At 34.2% G+C, this 17711-nt stretch overlaps 1 long non-coding RNA gene and 1 other non-coding gene across 3 annotated transcripts in view; one reads left to right on the forward strand and one right to left on the reverse strand.

The window, feature by feature from the left end:
• Nucleotides 1-447: 447 nt before the first annotated feature.
• Nucleotides 448-554, reverse strand: LOC119873048. The gene has a single exon (XR_005363853.1). It is a non-coding gene; the product is annotated as a U6 spliceosomal RNA (small nuclear RNA).
• Nucleotides 555-819: 265 nt separating this feature from the next.
• LOC111097018 overlaps nt 820-17711 on the forward strand; it is a 40772-nt gene continuing 23880 nt past the window's right edge. Inside the window, exons 1-3 of one of the 2 annotated variants that reach the window (XR_005363216.1) lie at nt 820-1159; nt 10538-10612; nt 12564-12663. This is a non-coding gene — a long non-coding RNA (uncharacterized LOC111097018). The remainder of the gene's footprint in view (nt 1160-10537; nt 10613-12563; nt 12664-17711) is intronic. The other variant, XR_005363215.1, reaches the window with a different exon arrangement.

The raw sequence follows: 17711 nt of genomic DNA on the forward strand, positions 1-17711 counted from the left end.
ATAAAACATCTTAAAAAAAAGAATTGTAAACTCATACTACCATCAAAAACAGACCCTCTAACTAGAGTTTTAGTATTTGTTTATAGGTTTTTGTTTTTTGTTCTTTTTTGGCTTCAGACTCAGGGTATAGAGTCAAAGTATTGTTCCAAAGTTACTCAGTTTAGTTCTATTTTTTCTCTTCAGTGTAGTTATTTTTTTTTAATTTGGGATATAGTTATATTATGTCTCTGTTATTTGAAGTTTTATTTTCCTAGTGTTTTAAATTTTATTTTTTGAGTACATAAAAACAACATGATTCAATGTCAAAACTACATATAAATATATATTCAGAAAAGAGTCATCACCCTTTCCACAATCCCTCCACTCTGTTCCCACTTAGCCCCTATGTGTAACTAATCCCATTAGCTCCTGATTCATCCTTCTTAAATTCCTTTTTTTAAAAATTAGAAAAATATGAAACATTTTAAGAATTTGTATGTTATCCTTGCACAGGGGTTACAATAATCTTTTTTGTATTGTTTCAGTTTTAGTATATATGCTGACAAAGCAAGCACTACAGGCTTTATTTTTATTGCCTTGTGATAGCAGCAGATATAATAAAATAATAATTAGATTTTTGGAGGTTTGGCATTGTTGGAGCCCCAAATTGGCCTGCTGGGCTTTATTCTTAACTTTTCCAATGTTTTACCAGTTTACGCTATCAGCATTAATTGTAGTCTTATATATTTTAGGATCGTTTAAACTGAACAAGGAAAAAGTAAAAAGTAAGTTAAAAAAATAAACTGAACAGGGCTTTCCCTTCTTAGCCTTGGAAGAGTTTGCTATTATGAATAGGCTATTCAGTTTGAACTGATGTGAAACATTTTATTTTTTCCTTCGTATTTCTTTTAGTTTTTTCTGATAATATTCTGCTGCCTGTTTTACTTCCTTTAAATTGATTTCTTGCCATTTACTTGGGTTCTGCTTTGTAACTAGCCATTTTTGTTTTTAACAAGTAGGGCTTAATGAACCGACTTTAATCAGCTGCTATGTTTATGCTGGAATATTTTTTAAAGGTTTTGAAAATCTACTGATTCTCAATACTTTTTAATTTAATTTTGGAATTTGTTTCAAATTAGTTTGATAGGGAAGACTTGGAAAGACTTCTAAAATATCTGAGGTAAGTGCTCTTCTATTTCTTTAAACTTTCCTTTATTCCTGATATCATACATTGTGTTTATTGGAGTCCCAGCCAACCCTTTTTGAACCAATTTGACCTATTAATGGAGAAGCTAGAAACCTAAGTTGATGAAGGTATGGCAGCCCTGGACTACAGGTGCTTATGATTGAAATCTCCCAGAAGAAAGGTCTAGAGTTAGAATTTCCAGGCGGAGGATTTCTAGTTTATAGCTATGAGGGGCAGAACAAGGTCAGTCTATGTCAAGTTTTAGCATCTGCTGGCTGTAGACAAGGATCTTATAAAATTTCTTCCTTTAATTCTGGGTTTGGATGAGTATGTATATTTTGTGCTTTGAACAGAATGACCTGTCATAGAAAGGCCATATGGTATAATGTAGTTTTTGACTATGACCGCCATTGACAATATATTTTTGCTTATATTTTTTCAATGAATATATATTTATGTAGAAGTTATATACTTGTTCTACTATACTCATATAATTTTAAGTCATAAAGCAAAAGTAAGAATTAATGCTATATATACAGTATACAGCATTGAATTTATGTGATAAATTTCTATTTATTGTACATATAAATAGAACTTTTAATAATTTCTTTTCATGCTAGTAGATGATCTTGTATACATCTTGGGTGCATAGACCCCCACTTTGGAAGCCATGGCTGTGATGAAAATCACACAGAATTTAGAAGACCTATGCTCTAATTTTGAGTTTACAGTTACTGACATAGTAATCCAAAGAGATTTACCTATTATCTGTACACTTTACTCTCCTCTTTTGTAATTAGGATCAAATAAAATGATATATGTAAACTTTCTAGTATATCATTTGGTATAAAATATTTTCAACAAATTTTAATAGAATCTGAACAGTATTTCATATTTTTTTCAAGAGCTGTGATCAGGGAATACATTTAGATATAAATGCTAATGAAGAGTGAAGGAATTTTATTATGATCATTTATATTACTTGATGAGGGAAGCAAAAGTTTGCCCAATAGAAAAAGTTATCTGAAAATTTCAGTATTCTTTTCTACCTGATCACATTTATGATTTCTCAGCAATACATCAAATTCACTTCCTGTACTTGTAAATTAAAAAATATATATATTTAATGAATGCTTGGCATTATTCAGCCTCTGTGCAAGGTAACAGAATTGTTGAAAAGATGGGTATGTAGATTGTTATTTACTTGAGATTTTGTGTGCTTTGTTTTTTATTTGATTGATTTTCTCCAACTGAGTTTAATATTTCAGTTATACAAATCATGAGTTCAACATGGTTTACAGGAGAAAGTATGGAATTTGAAGTTAAATATATGGGTTCAAATTCCATCTCTGTGAATTGTAAACCATGCAATCTCAAGCAATATTGTTGAACTTTATTTTCCATATCTGTAAAATGAAGATCATTATTTTCATTGTTGGATTGTTGTAGGAATTAAATGATAATGTTTGTGATGAACTCACACAATTCAAGGCAAGTGAAGTTATGTTCAACAAATATTACTTTTATTTTTTATTTTTTTAGACCTTTCCTTAGACAAAACCATTTTTTTATAATAAATTTATTTTTTATTGGTGTTCAATTTGCCAACATACAGAATAACAGCCAGTGCTCATACCATCAAGTGCCCCCCTCAGTGCCCGTCACCCATTCACCCCCACCCCCTGCCCTCCTCCCTTTCCACCACCCCTAGTTCGTTTCCCAGAGTTAGGAGTCTTTATGTTCTGTCTCCCTTTCTGATATTTCCTACCTATTTCTTCTCCCTTCCCTTCTATTCCCTTTCACTATTATTTATATTCCCCAAATGAATGAGAACATATAATGTTTGTCCTTCTCCGATTGACTTATTTCACTCAGCATAATACCCTCCAGTTCCATCCACGTTGAAGCAAATGGTGGGTATTTGTCATTTCTAATGGCTGAGGAATATTCCATTGTATACATAAACCACATCAACAAATATTACTTTTAGAAGACATTTTGAAAGATCCTTGTTAACCATAAAAATAAATATATACATCCCATTTCTAGAAGAAATGCCATTTAATTCATGTCTTTTTTCCTCAGATCAGAGCTAAGTTCATATTAACATGGCTATATCTAATCCCTACTGTAACTGTTTCTGAGTTTTAATCCTATATTGAGTTTTAATCTTAAATTACCTTTTCTCATATATCAGGTGAACGTTTGCATTTTAGAAAATAATTTGTTGATTTTTTTAATTTTCTTTTTAAGACATGTAAGATGAGGGATGCCTGGGTGACTCAGTGGTTGAGCATCTGTCTGCCTTTGGCTCAGGGCATGATCCCCATCTGGGGATTGGGTCCCACATCGGGCTTCCACTGGGGAACGTGCTTCTCTCTCTATGTCTCTGCTTCTCTCTGTGTCTCTCAGGAATAAATAAATAAAATCTTTAAAAAAATGTAAGATGACCATCAGGAATGACATAATTTAGGTATTTCCAAAGCAATGAATGCTGCATATTTGTGTTTAGCTTTTTGCCTGTGAGAATTTTAGGAGGAAATCAAACAGTACATCTAAGGAAATACTGTGTGTGTGTGTGTGTGTGTGTGTGTATGTATATATATATGTGTGTGTGTGAGTGTGTATAAATATTTTAATTGCAACTTATTTCAGAGCTATTTCACAGGACTTCAAAATGCCCTTTTAGAGTTATATTGTTTGTTTCAAAGGAATTATAACTATAAAGCAAACCATTGTGTATTAAGTAGGACTCTGCTTAGTGTCAGAAATCAACATGAGGAGACCAATATAAAATGAAGCACTATAATTGGATGTCAAGGTGTTGATTATAGCAAAAAGCAGAAAGGCCATAAGCGATGTGGAGCAGGTGATGCCAAATTATTAGCATTACCAAATTATCTGATTCTGACTCCTATTCATTCAGTCCTTTGCCTTATTGTTTTCTCTCTCCAGAGTGGCTTTTTTTCCCCCTAAACAATCTACATGATGTGCTGAAAATTTATGCCACACGGTTTCATGTTTAAATATTACACATCCAGCTGGACAAAGGACTAATTATCCTTCTATCTTAATTATAACTTAATTAGGGAGAAGTAGGTTTGAGTCTTCTTGAGTTCCTTCTCTACCATTCAACTAGTCATCTGTGGACACATGGCAAGAGTCATACAGCAGAAATGACTCTGCTAGGTCTTTACCTGTCTGGAATGATTGTGGTGAGGTTGGATGTGGCAAAGAGAGCAATTCTAAGAAGAGTGGTTCTGTAGGTGTGGTCTTGTGGTGTTCCTTTTAAGTTGTTTGTCAGGTCAAACTATATTCATGATACTACTAATATACTGTTTTCCTTTTCCACTTTTTTTCTTTTATGAGTATGTGCATGAATTTTCCTAAGGTTATGTGACATGTAGCATATTGAATACAGAAGCAGATATGAGATTCCAGTTATCTTATACTAAGCTTATATTAAAGGAATTTTGTAAAAATGTAAAATGATGATACTGTCCTCAGTAAATTTTTTTTGTTTTTGGAATATAAGTCACTGTTTATTTTTTAAAAAATTTTATTAATGTTAGCACAGTGACTATTATTATTTCATTTTATTCTTATTGATATATAATTGACATATAATATTAAGTTAGTTATAAGTGTTCATTCTAATGGAATGAATCTATAGATTGGTTTGGATAGTTGAACATTTTAGCAATATTAATTCTTTAATCCATGAGCAAGGAATATCTTTCCAATTATTTCTGTCTTTCTCAAATTTTTTTCATTAATTGTTAATTAATGTATAGCCCTTTATTAATGTATAGGGTCTTTCACATCCTTGATAAATTTACTCCTAGGTATTTTACCCTTTTTGATGCAGTTGTAAATGGGATATATATATATATATATATATTTCTCATTCTGATAGTTTGTTAGTAGTATATGGAAATGTAACTGATTTTTATTTGTTGATTTTGCGTCCTGCAACTTTCCTGACAACATTTTGATGGACTCCCTAGGAGGACTTTCTAAGTATAATATGTCATCTGCTTATGGTGGCAATTTTACTTCTTCCTTTCGGATTTGGATATTTTATTTCTTTTTATTGTTTAATTGGTCCAGCTGGAATTTTCAGAACTATGTTGAATAAAAGTGGTGAAGGGAGGTGGATGGGGAATGAACTAAATGGGTGGTGGGTATTAAGGAGGGTATTTGTTATGATAAGCACTGTGTGTTATATGTAAGCAATGAATCACTAAATTCTACTCCTGAAACCAATATTACACTATGTGTTCACTAACTAGAATTTCAATAAAAACTTGAAACAAACAAACAAAAAGTGGTGAGAGTAGACATCCTTGTCTCCTGATTTTGAGAAAAAGCTTTCAGCTTTTCAGTGTTGGGTATGATGCTAGCTGTAAGCTTGTCAGGTATGGCTTTTATTATTTTGAGATATATTTTCTTTATACCAGCTTTTTTTAAAGCATAAATCGATGTTGAATTTTGTCAAATACTTTTTCTACATCTATTGAGATGATCATATGATCTTTTAATAAAGATTTTATTTATTTATTTATTTATTTATTTATTTATTTATTTATTTATTTTAGATAGAAAGAGTGTGCAAAAGCTGGGGGCAGGGAGAAGAGGGGAGGTGGAAGGACAGGGGGGAGGGAGAAGGACAAACAGACTCCACAGTGAGCATAGATCTGATGCCACAACCCTGAGATCATGATCTGAGCCAAATTAAGAACTGAATGCTCAACCAATTGAGCCACCTTGGTGCACCAAGATGATTATATGATTTTTATCCTCTATTTTGTTAATGCGGAATATCAATTAATGGATTTGTGGATATTGAAATATCCTTGCATCCTTGGAATAAATCCCACTTGATCATGATGCATGATCCTTTAATGTACCATTGAGTTTAGTTTGCTAATATTTTATTGAGGATTTTTGCATCTATGTTATCAGGGATATTGGCTTGTAGTTTTCTTTTCTTGTGATGTCCTTATTTGATTTTTAGTGTCAGTATAATGTTGGTCTTGTAAAATGTCACCTCTCTTTTTCAGAACACAGAATACGATATGTATTATTTCAATCTACCTAATTAATTGTTATTTTTGTCAATGAAGATTGTCCATTTGATCTATCATGGACCAAGAAAGGTGAATTGAATTTTTCCTTGCACAGCCTTTTATTTTCTGACATTCCAAATTACTGTTTTTGAAATATGTCTTATATATAGAAAATATTTTTGTTTTTCCTGATTTTTTCTGAAAATACTTTTCTTTTGAGAGATAAACTTAGTCTTTTGCATTTATAATTATGGAAAATATGTTTAGTATTATGTCTGTCTTTTATTTTATAATTTACATGTCTTAGCCTTAATTTTTGAGATGCTCTTTCATGATCAGATCTGCATTTTCTTTATTTTGAGGGTATATTTATTTTGTTAATTTGAAAGATATAACTTGGGATGCGTGGGTGGCTCAGTGAAAGGCTCAGTGTCTGCCTTTGGCTCAGGCATGATCCTGAATTCCTGGGATCGAGTCCCACATCGGGCTCCTTGCATGGAGCCTGCTTCTCCTCCCTCTGCCTGTGTCTCTGCCTCTCTTTATGTGTCTCTCATTAATAAATTAAAAAAATCTTTAAAAGAAAAAAAAGATACTTTTTTTGTTATATTACTTTCTTTAAAGCCACACTTTGATATAATTCTTTCAATCCTGTTTTTTAGACAATTTCTATTGATTTATAACTTTGATGAGATTAATCTATTTTTTTGCCATCCTCATTCTTTCTTTCTCTGTAACCATTTTGTTTATATTTATAACTCATATTTAATTTACCAGTTTTAAATTGTATATTTGATCCTAGACATAAATGATATTTTTAATTTTATTTCCTTTTCATCTTGATATATTTTTCTTAAGCTTGTGTTCTATTTCCTTTATTGTTCTTTTTTTAAGATTTTATTCATTTATTCATGAGAGACTCACACACAGAGAGAGAGAGAGAGAGAGAGAGAGAGGCAGAGACAAGGCAGAGGGAGAAGCAGGCTCCATGCAGGGAGCCCGACATGGGACTTGATCCTGGGTCCCCAGGATCAGGCCCCAGGCCAAAGGCGGTGCTAAACCGCTGAGCCACCCGGGCTGCCCATATTTCCTTTATTGTTATTTAAACATATCTATGGTTGTAATTGTGTTTATTATAACCACATCTGGTTATAATTTTTTTTTTGCTCCAGGGAAACATTTTTCTCTTAAGTAACCTTTTTTTTGTCCCCCCCCCATTATTTTTCTCTTGTGCTGTCTTTATAAATATCCTATGCTGTGTCCTTTTTAACTACTCATCATGGAGTAATTGAAGTTCTTCCTGGACTAGCTATTTACATGATTTTTATGTAGAGAATTTGCCAAAGCTGGATTGTAGGCTAATATGAATTTTCTCTGTTGCCAAGAGATTTGCATGTGGGTTATTTTGGCCTTGACTTTTTCCCAACCGAAGTAGAGACAAAGTTGTGGTGCTAGTAATACTATCTCTTTTTTCTCTTAATGCTCACCAACAGATAAATTCCTGCAAATGTGCCTTGTTTGTGTTTCCTTTCCTAGAGCTGTCTTTTTGTTCTCAAAACCCAATTTTTTCCTTGAAAACTCATACTGCCAGTCTATTCAACCTTTCCTTGTTGGAAATAAGGGATTTTAGGTTTTAGCAGAAAAGAAGAGCCTTTAATCTTGAATATCTTGGTTTTCTGAGATCAACAGAACCATGTATTCATTTTTATGAACTCCTACATGCCCCTTAATGCTGTTAATAATGATCTGATCTGTTTTTTGAGTTGTGATTTTAGCTGTCTTTGATTTTTGTTGAATATCGATATGCATTTCTATTTCTCATTTTCCTTATTTCTTTGAAGTGGCTTATAAGAGGTGAAGAACGAAGTTCTAAATTTACCCTGCTTTTTGAAATTGGAAGTTTCTCATATCAATTTCTTATGAATTAACTGGCTCCATTTATAATCTTTGTTGAAGATCATGTTTGCAGCACATTTTCTCCTGGCCATAACTGGTTGGATATGGAACAAATTTTCCCAAGGAAGATCAATCAATTAGAATGGGTTGAACCAATCAGATTTTCAAAGAGTTTAAACTAAGACTTTGCAGTTAGTTTGTCACAGGCACTTGAGATGAAAGGTCATAGAGATTCAGCCAAGGTGGTCATACTGAGCTATAACTTGGATAAGTAAGCTAAAAGAAGAGAAGAATGGAACATGGGTGTAGAACAAAGTGAGAAGCCATGGAAAAGAGAAGCAGAGATCAAAGAAACCCTGTGATTCCTAGGAGATAAAAAAGTATTTTATCTCTAGTCCTTTTTCTGTTCCAATGAGGGTTGGCTACAGTATATCTTATTCTTCAATTCTATGAAATCTGTTTTTCTGCTATACCCTCCTTGATATATATAGTAGGTTCAGTATGTCCTTACTTCTTGCAAACAAAAAATACAAGTTAAAAAAGAAAGGTTCTTGGGACACCTGGGTGGCTCAGCTGTTGAGCGTCTGCCTTTGGCTCAGGGCATAATCCTGGAGTCCTGGGATGGAGTCCTACATCGGGCTCCCTGCATGGAGCCTGCCTGTGCCTGTCTCTGTCTCTGTCTCTGTCTCTCATGAATAATAAAATCTTTAAAAAAAAGAGAGAGAGAGAGAGGTTCCAAACATAGGATTGATAGCACTAAAATTAGATGGTAACATACATATTGGAATAATAGTTCACATAATGGAAATTTTTGCACCATAGACAAATTCTTGGAAAAGCCTGGCTGTATGTTGAGGAATATTTATAAAGAGTTAAGGCAGGTCATATATAGTCCATGTTAATCTGAGTTCATCCCAGAGAGGGCATGTTGATTTTGTGTGAGACAGTAAGTTAATTAGTGCAGTAAATTAATATAGCACAAAAGTGACAATATTGTATCCAAGGCAATTTATTGGTGTTAATTTCTTCATTTGCAAATGAACAAAGTTCACCTATTGAAATGGATGTTTTAATATATACTATAAATTGTTTCTGAACTTGCACATTTAAAAAAATTATCTGTAGTTTAGTTAAAGTTGTGTGAGGGTGCTGGAGAGGACCTTACTCTCTTAACCCTGCATAATTGTGTATTTATGCTTTATGTATAGGGAAATAGGCACTGCTAGGGCCAGAGGCAGAACTGTGAAGGATTTCCTGTCCTCTGGTGTCCTCATGCTTCCTTTTCTTTGTATTTTCTTTATTGCAGAGATTATTTTCCTTCTCCTTGCCTTACATGTTCAGGACCCAAGCTCTTTCTTCTTCCGAAGCTACTCTTAGTGTAGGATTTGAAACCTGTTCATACTAAGATTTAAGGAACTGATAAAAATGCTTTATTCTCATTTGTAGTATTAATAATATGTCTGATATTTATTTAGCATTTTATACCTTACCAAACACTTTTATATACCTTATATCATTTAATCACCACTACAACTCTGTAAAGTAGTTGATACCTCAAATGAACCAAGACTCAGATACTAAAACAGGGTTTTGAATTTAGGTCTCTAAACTCTGTTTTAAGATTTAAAAAAAAACCTGAAGCTAAAAAAAAAATGAATCTTTATATGTAAAATTTCTGGTGTCACTTGTCTACAGTGAATTCTCTTTCTCTATTCAAACATGGTCACAGCTTATGGACAGTAACAGGAACTGATAGGTTACCAGGCATGAAATCCAATGTAAAGAAGATAAGGAGATGTCATTTAAATTAGGGAAAAATAACTCTCTAAACTACCGAAGACTATTACAAAGAGTTTTGTAATAATTAAGGTGATGTAGTATGGTAGAAAGAGGATGGGCTTTGAAATCCTACAGAGAAGGGATTTGAACCCAATTCCAGATCTACCACTTACCAGCTGTGTTACTTCAGGCAAAGATACTGAACCTCTTTGAGCCTCAATTTCTATATAATTGGAACTATTGATACTTGTTTCATGGGACTTTTGTGAATGTTCCTTGAAAAACATATGAAGTTAAAATGATACAATCATTTGTTGAGCACAAACTAAATGTTCGTTTAATTTGTATGGAGAACTATTCGATAGGTAATATTGTTGTGAGGATTTAACAGGTGAAGAAACTAAGCATAAAGATGTTTATCAACCTGACCAAAGTCACACAGCTAGTAATTTTTGGAATCAGGGTTTGGAATCAAGTCCACCTGATTCTGATACTTGTGCTGCATAGTACATAGTATTTAACGCTTGATACCTTTCCTATAGTGATCAACATTTATAATGATGGCTGGAGTGGGCATCTGTCTGTTGTTTTGGTCCATCCAGAAACACTTTCCGTCTTCTTCTGTTAATAGCATTTCTCTTCTGTTGGGAAACTAGTTCTCAGCCACTTCAGAAGATGGGCATGTCAGCACCCAGCACGAAGGCAGGTATGTGACTCCAATAAAACCAATCAGAACTCTTCCTTGTGTTATATACGGAGTGAGAGGCCTTCTAGTTCCTTTGGGATTGCTACAGTAGGATAATGTAAGCTGGAAGCTGAATAAAAACTGATAATGTAAACTTACATTATATTATTAAACTATAGAGGCTTAAAATAAAATAATTTTGTGTTTAAAAGGGAAAACATTAATTGTATGAAAATTTTCAGTTATAATTTCTCAGAGAGGCTGAAAAATGAAGTACCATTTTAAGGATTTCTTTAAAAAAATGACATAGTAGGTAGTGATAGTCATGATTCAGTATTAGATTTATCTAAAACACAAAGGAGAATAATTTTTGACTGATTAATTTGACACCTTTATAAAAATATATTATTTTCATTGCTTCTGCTTGCAAAGCTCTTCCCTCAAATACTCAAACAGCTCCTTCTCATGCTTCATTCAAGTGTCTGCTCCCTATTACCATGAGGCTCCTTCTGACTCTTCTCTCTAAATAGTACCCTACTTACTTTTTACCCTCTTTCTGATTTATTTTTTATTTCATGGATTGTATAATTACCTGACACTGTACTTTTTATATATTTGTTTATTGCTACTTCCCACACTAGAATATAAGCTCTATAGGGCAAAGATTTTTGTCTCAACACTGGAATGAATGAATCTTTTTAGGGGGAAAAAAGAAACAGGGAGTAAAGATAGGTTGGCTGATTAGCTTTGATCAAGCCTACATCCTTCTTTTCTTGGGGACATGCCAAGTCCATATTTCTCAGTCCACCTTGCAGTTGGGAGTGGTTTTGTGATAAATTAGGATGTGAACAGGAGTGATGTACACCACTCCAGGCATAGTCCATTAAATCTCCCGCACATACAGTTATTATCATCTCAGTATGTCTAGGACACTTATGGGTTACACTTGTTGTTGTCAAGTGGTACTTCCAGTCTATAAAATATCCTGGTTTCGACAATTTTAGAGACACTATAACTAGCATGACACTCTAGGCCTTTTCTTCTGCAGCACATCGCAGATAAGCCCTGTGACTCTGAAAGCCACACATTACAGATTTCATAGCCACAAGAAAGAAGGATACTGGATCCTTAAGTCACCACTTGGGAGAGAGCTGCCCATCTGGTCACTCTGGACATAGAAAAAGAAAAAAAATATTTTGTGCTTGAGCTGTTATACATATTTGAATTTGAGATTTAAAGCAATTAGCCTACCCTAATATAGGAATCTAAAAGTCAAATTGTTAATATTCAGAATATATAAATTAGGAAATGTAGATGCTTATTTTTAACTAATACAAATATAATTTTACTTTCCAATTATAAATCACTATTGATGATCCTTCAACAATGCAGGTACTAGGGGTATTGACACCCTCCATAGTAAAAAATCCACGTATAATTTTTGTCTCTTCAAAAACTTAACTGCTACTAGCCTGCTGTTGACTTACTGATAATGTAAACTGTTGATTGACAGTTTTGTATGTTATATGTATTCTTACAATAAAGTAAGCTAGAGAAAAGAAAATATTATGAAGAAAATCATAAGGAAGAGAAAATACATTTACAGTATTGTAATGCATAAAAATCTGCATATAAAACACTTCTTAAACCTGTGTTGTTCAAGGGCCAACTGTATTTTAAAAGACTTACTGAATCAGATTAGGTATAATATTCCAATATTTTATGATTTATTTTATAATGTCAATGTTGTTAGTAAAAATCAACTCAGAGTCATAATAAATTGAGCATAGGCTGCCTGTTCCCACAGGGATGGTTAATCTGGCTATTCTATTGTGGAACATTCCATGTACATGTAGGAAAATGCTATATGACTGGTTGGAATAATTTGATTACTGTATGTTCACCAACTGGAAAGTCTAGTCATAATATCCTTTTTGTCTTCATTTTGTCCCTTGATAACCAATTCATGAAGCTAATCAAGCTGAATCAAATCTTTCTGGAAGGCAGAAGTCTTGCAAACTGTCTCTGACACCATCTGCTGCACAAAGAAGGAAAATATGGTGTACTAATTGGTATGTTATAAAATAGCCAAGGGACTGAACCGTAGTGGTTTTGGAGTCAGTGGATTTCTGTAAGATCTCAAATTCTGAGAGATGCTAGAGAATGCACAGTGTCTGGCCCTAGAAATGTGGAGAGAACTTCTTTCCTCAAGCTTGACTTGCCTCTCTCTGCCTTTGTGGTCATCCAGACAAAAGAACAAATGCAGATTTCTTTTGGGCAGTTATGTACACCACGAATTTTATTTTATTTTTTAAATTTTATTTTATTGTATTTATTCATTCTTTTAAAATTTTGTTTATTCAGACAGAGAGAGAGAGCGAGCATGAGTGGGGAGGAGGGGCAGAAATAGACTCCGAAATGAGCAAAGAGCCCAACATGGAGCTCAACCCCAGGACCCTGGTGTCATGACCTGAGCCAAAGGCAGATGCTTAACTGACTGAGCCATCCAAGTGCCCTTATACATCTAAAATTTTAAACTAAACAAATACACATTCACTGAAACCATATCCAAAGAATACAGAATTGCATATTGAAGGATTTTCTGGTTCTTTGCAGATAAACTGCTACAAAAAATTATTTGTTTTGGTTTCTACTTTTAATTTTGAAAGATTTTCACAAAGGTCTGGTGACCTTTATTCTTTGTTCATCATTAGGAATATTACTAAAATATTGCTTGGGAGCTCTGTGTGGGAAAGCAGGTCCTTTTGACAAATGAGTTTAACCATAGGATGATTACATATGACAAGCTGGAATTTTCATTTTGGCAACCTCCAGTATCAATATCTGGAGAATGTTTCTTTCCTGAAGTCATTTGGGCCTTTGCCTAAAAAGTGTAATTCTGTGTATCAGCCTTCTTAAAGTTAGACTAGAGGAATAGAGTCAGTCTTATCACTCAGTATGCAGATTTTTCTTTAATCCCCAGATTCCAATCTCTAGTCTCAACCTTTCTTTCTTTCTTGGAGGGGAGGGAGGAGGGAGTAGGGAGGGCGGGAGGGGAGGGATGGGAGGAGGGAGGGCGGGAGGAAGGAAGGACAGGACGGCAAGGAAGGAAGGATAGGAAGGCAAGGAAGGACCGGCAGGGCGGGAGGGAGTGAGGGAATGGTGAGGGAGGGAAGGGAGGGCGGGAGGGAGGTGGAGGAGGAGGGCGCGAGGAGGAGGAGGAGGAGGCGGAGGAGAGCGGAAGAGGGAGGCGGGAGGGAGGTAGGAGGGAGGGAGGGAGGGAGGGAGGGAGGGAGGGAGGGATGGAGGGATGGAGGAGGAGGTAGGGCAAGGAAGGAAAGGGAGGAGGGGAGGTCTTGGAGGGAGGTGAGGGAGGGAGGGCGGGGAGGGAGGGAGTGATGGAGTGAGGGCTGGCGAGGGATGAGGGCGGTATCGGAGGTGAGGGAGGGAGGGAGGTAGGATGGAGGGACTTCTTTCTTTTCTTTCTTTCTTTCTTTCTTTCTTTCTTTCTTTCTTTCTTTACTTTCTCTCTTCTCTCTTTCTCTCTTTCTCTCTTTCTTTCTTCTTTCTTTCTTTCTTTCTTTCTTTCTTTCTTCTTTCTTTCTTTTCTTTCTTTATTTTTAAGGTTTTATTTATTTATTTATGAGAGACACAGAGAGAGAGAGAGGCAGAGACACAGGCAGAGGGAGATGCAGGCTCCTTGCAGGGAGCCTGATGTGGTACTCGATCCCGGATCCCAAGATCAGGACCCGAGCCAAAGGCAGGCACCCAACTGGTGAGCCACCCAGGCATCCCTCAACCCGTCTTTCAAGCCAAATGTTCTTGAGGTCCAAAGTTTAAATCCTTTTGGTTTAATTTATTGAGGGTAAACCTCCCATCTCTGAGGTGATATTGGGCATTCTGTGGGGTAGCATCTGTGCAGAGAGAGGCAGGGTTCTGAAACTTTGAATTTTCCCCTGTGCTTCATCCTTACTTTCTTTGGTACTTTGTGACTCTATGAGCCTTCAAGTGGAGTGGAATAAGGAGTTTGCTCCCAAATTTCTCTGAATAATCATATTTTGTGGACTGAAGAAATTGCAAATTATTTTACATGATGTAACCAATATGGGCAAACATATACACAAAAAAACAAAAAAATGTGACTAAGTGTAACCTTTATCATGTACTAGTGACATGTTTATTGATATTAGCCTCTGACTTTGTTGAGTGGGTATTTTAAAGAAATATTTTCACTTAATGACGATAGCCAGTATTCGGCCATTGCTGTTGTCCATGTTACTTCTTCTTCAACAGAAATGTTCTGTAAGTTGATTTGAGTAGAAAATTGTATAACACATGACACTTTCCTATTGAACTTTTTAGTATATGGCTCAAGTTTTTCTTATGGTGACAGTTATTAGTAGAAGGTAAAATTTTTATAGTCTATTATTCTCATGAACCAAAATATTAGACTATTGTTTAGGAACATGATATTACTAGCACAATGAAACATTTTCTTTTATAAGCAAATTATAGTTATATTTCTTTGTACAAATTTGTAATATGTATTACCCACTCTAAAAACAAATATCATGCAATTTATAGAAGGAAGATGGATCAATATATTTTGTATTCTACTAAATCTCTGAACAAGCTTAAACAACTTAATTCTTTTTCTCTTTTAAAAATTTATTATTGAAGTATAATTGACATACAATTTCATATTAGTTTCAGGTATACAACATATTGATTCAATAATTCTATGCAGTGCTCACCATGATAAGTGTAGCCACCATCTGTCATCATTCAATGTTATTATAATATCATTGATTATATTCCCTGTGCTTTGCCTATCATCTATTTGACTTATTTATTTTATAACATAGTTATTTTTTCAGTCTGAATAAATCTTCCTCTAAAGCAAGTAGGATGAGCAGATAAAAGTAAAGCTATCTTATTTTGAGGAAAAGTCTTTAGTCATTATTTGAATTTGTTGTTCACTGAGATGTTTGCCAAAATAAAGAATGTGCTTATTTTGGTTGTTATTAAAAAAATGTTTGAAGTCAACACAAACAACACCAGATGTGTCTAGGGATGCAGCCTCTGAGATGGCAGCCTCAGGCTCTGTATTTTTTTTCCTATTGCTGCCATAATAATATTATTTCAAATTTAGAGGCTTAAAACAACCCAAATTTATTATTTTACACTTCTGTGAAAGTCCTAGACTGGTCTCACTAGGCTAAAATCTAGGTACATCTAGGGATGAATTTCTTTCTTGAAGCCTAGTTGAGAATCTATTTCTGTTCCAAACTTGAAGAACTTAAAGAAGTTTACCTCTTAGAAGTGTTGTTTTTTGTGCTTTTTTGTTTGTTTGTTTGTTTGTTTGTTTGTTTTTTAGTCTCTGGAAAAATGTTCAGTTGTTGATCATTTTGAGTGCTTTTAACCTCAGTTGACCCTTTAAAATGTACTTAGTTTCCAGTAAAGAAGGTATTTTGTGCAGACCAACAGAGTAGAAAGGGCTCTAAGGAAGAGAAAATACTTTTTACTGAATCTAGTTATCACTTACTTGGGTGAAAGGACTAATTTACAAAGCTGATTCATTAGCTCGGTCTTTTTTTTGAATTATGGTGCTAAACAGTTTATGACCCGACTGCAATGATCACTTATCACTGAAATTCCCAGCAAATGTCTGTAGAATGCTTTCAGTTGTCCCCAAGACCCCCTTCTCACTCCTTTTTTAAAAAATTGGCAATTTTCCATTTGCAACAACATGGATGACTTAGAGGCTATTATACTAAGTGAAATAAGACAAAGACAAATACCATACAATTTCACTTATATGTGGAATCTAAAAAGAAGAACAAATGAATAAACAAACAAAAAGCAGAAACAGACCCATAAATATAGAGAACAAAGTGATGGTTACTGGGGGGTTGGTGGGGGTGTGGTAGATGGACAAAATGGGTGAAGGGAAATGGGAGCTATAGGCTTTCCAGTTATGGAATGAATAAGTCATGGAGATAAAAGTATAACATAAGGAATATAGTCATTGAATTGTAATAGGGTTGTATGGTGACAATTGGCAGTCTCATCACTGGGTTGTACACATGAAACTAATATAACATTATATGTCAACTATACTTCAAAAAAAAAACCTGGCAAGTTTGCATGATTACTACCCTGAAAACTCCCAAAGGGACTGTGCAAATTCTGGACATGTTAGGAGAATGTTACCAAAATTCATGTAGAGTAAAGGAGAGCATAACAGCATCTGTGAAGTACTGTCTGGAAAGAGAATCCCTATTTTTAGTCCCACTACTCCATGTCCTGCTGCTACATTGCATTCTGTACTGTTATTTCTTTTCAGTCTGGACTTCTGACTTATTTGTACCATATATCTTCTTCTGGAAAGTGTGGGTTGGGTCAAAAAATCTAGTTTAACAGCAGAGTGTTATTGCTTCATCCTATTACAGGACGTTTGTCACTTTCAGATAAAAAACCTCAGTCCTTTTGGATGTTGTGTTAATTATACAAATTAGCCTAAATATCACATTGATAAAAATAAATAGATAGGTACATTTTAACTTAGAGTGTTAGCAGACAAAAAAGATAGATGAGGTTATTAGTAATTTTGTCATAAGAACTTGGAATTCTTAAATTTTATTGCAACTTAAGATGATAGGAACTCCAGAATTTTCAAGTGGAACAGGAAGTTCTTGTAATAAAATATGAAGAACATGCATGTTATTATAGTATAAAGATTTGCAATTATGCGTTGATCGCAGCTAAGGGATTACATGTTTTTAATGAAGTGCACATTGTCAGTGTGCAAAGCAATAAATGAAAAAAGTTACAGAATGGAAAATTTAATATATATGATAATACACATAAATCTATTAGAGAAAGAAAAGCAGAATTAATTATAATTCAGTACCCGGAGGGTGAATAAAAATGGTAAAGAATTATGAAATAAAAAATTCATTTTGTAATTAGTTTAGCATAGTAAAATTAGAAAAGAAGTAAGTTTTTTAAAGGTCCTTATACTTATAAAATATTTCATGAAAGGATAGCAGGAAAAATGTTAATTATAAGCAGTACCTAAAAGAGGAAAAATCTATTTTATCTTGAAATAACAATGATT

The sequence above is a fragment of the Canis lupus genome, chromosome 8 (assembly GCF_011100685.1).
Source record: "Canis lupus familiaris isolate Mischka breed German Shepherd chromosome 8, alternate assembly UU_Cfam_GSD_1.0, whole genome shotgun sequence".
NCBI classification, from domain to species: domain Eukaryota; kingdom Metazoa; phylum Chordata; class Mammalia; order Carnivora; family Canidae; genus Canis; species Canis lupus.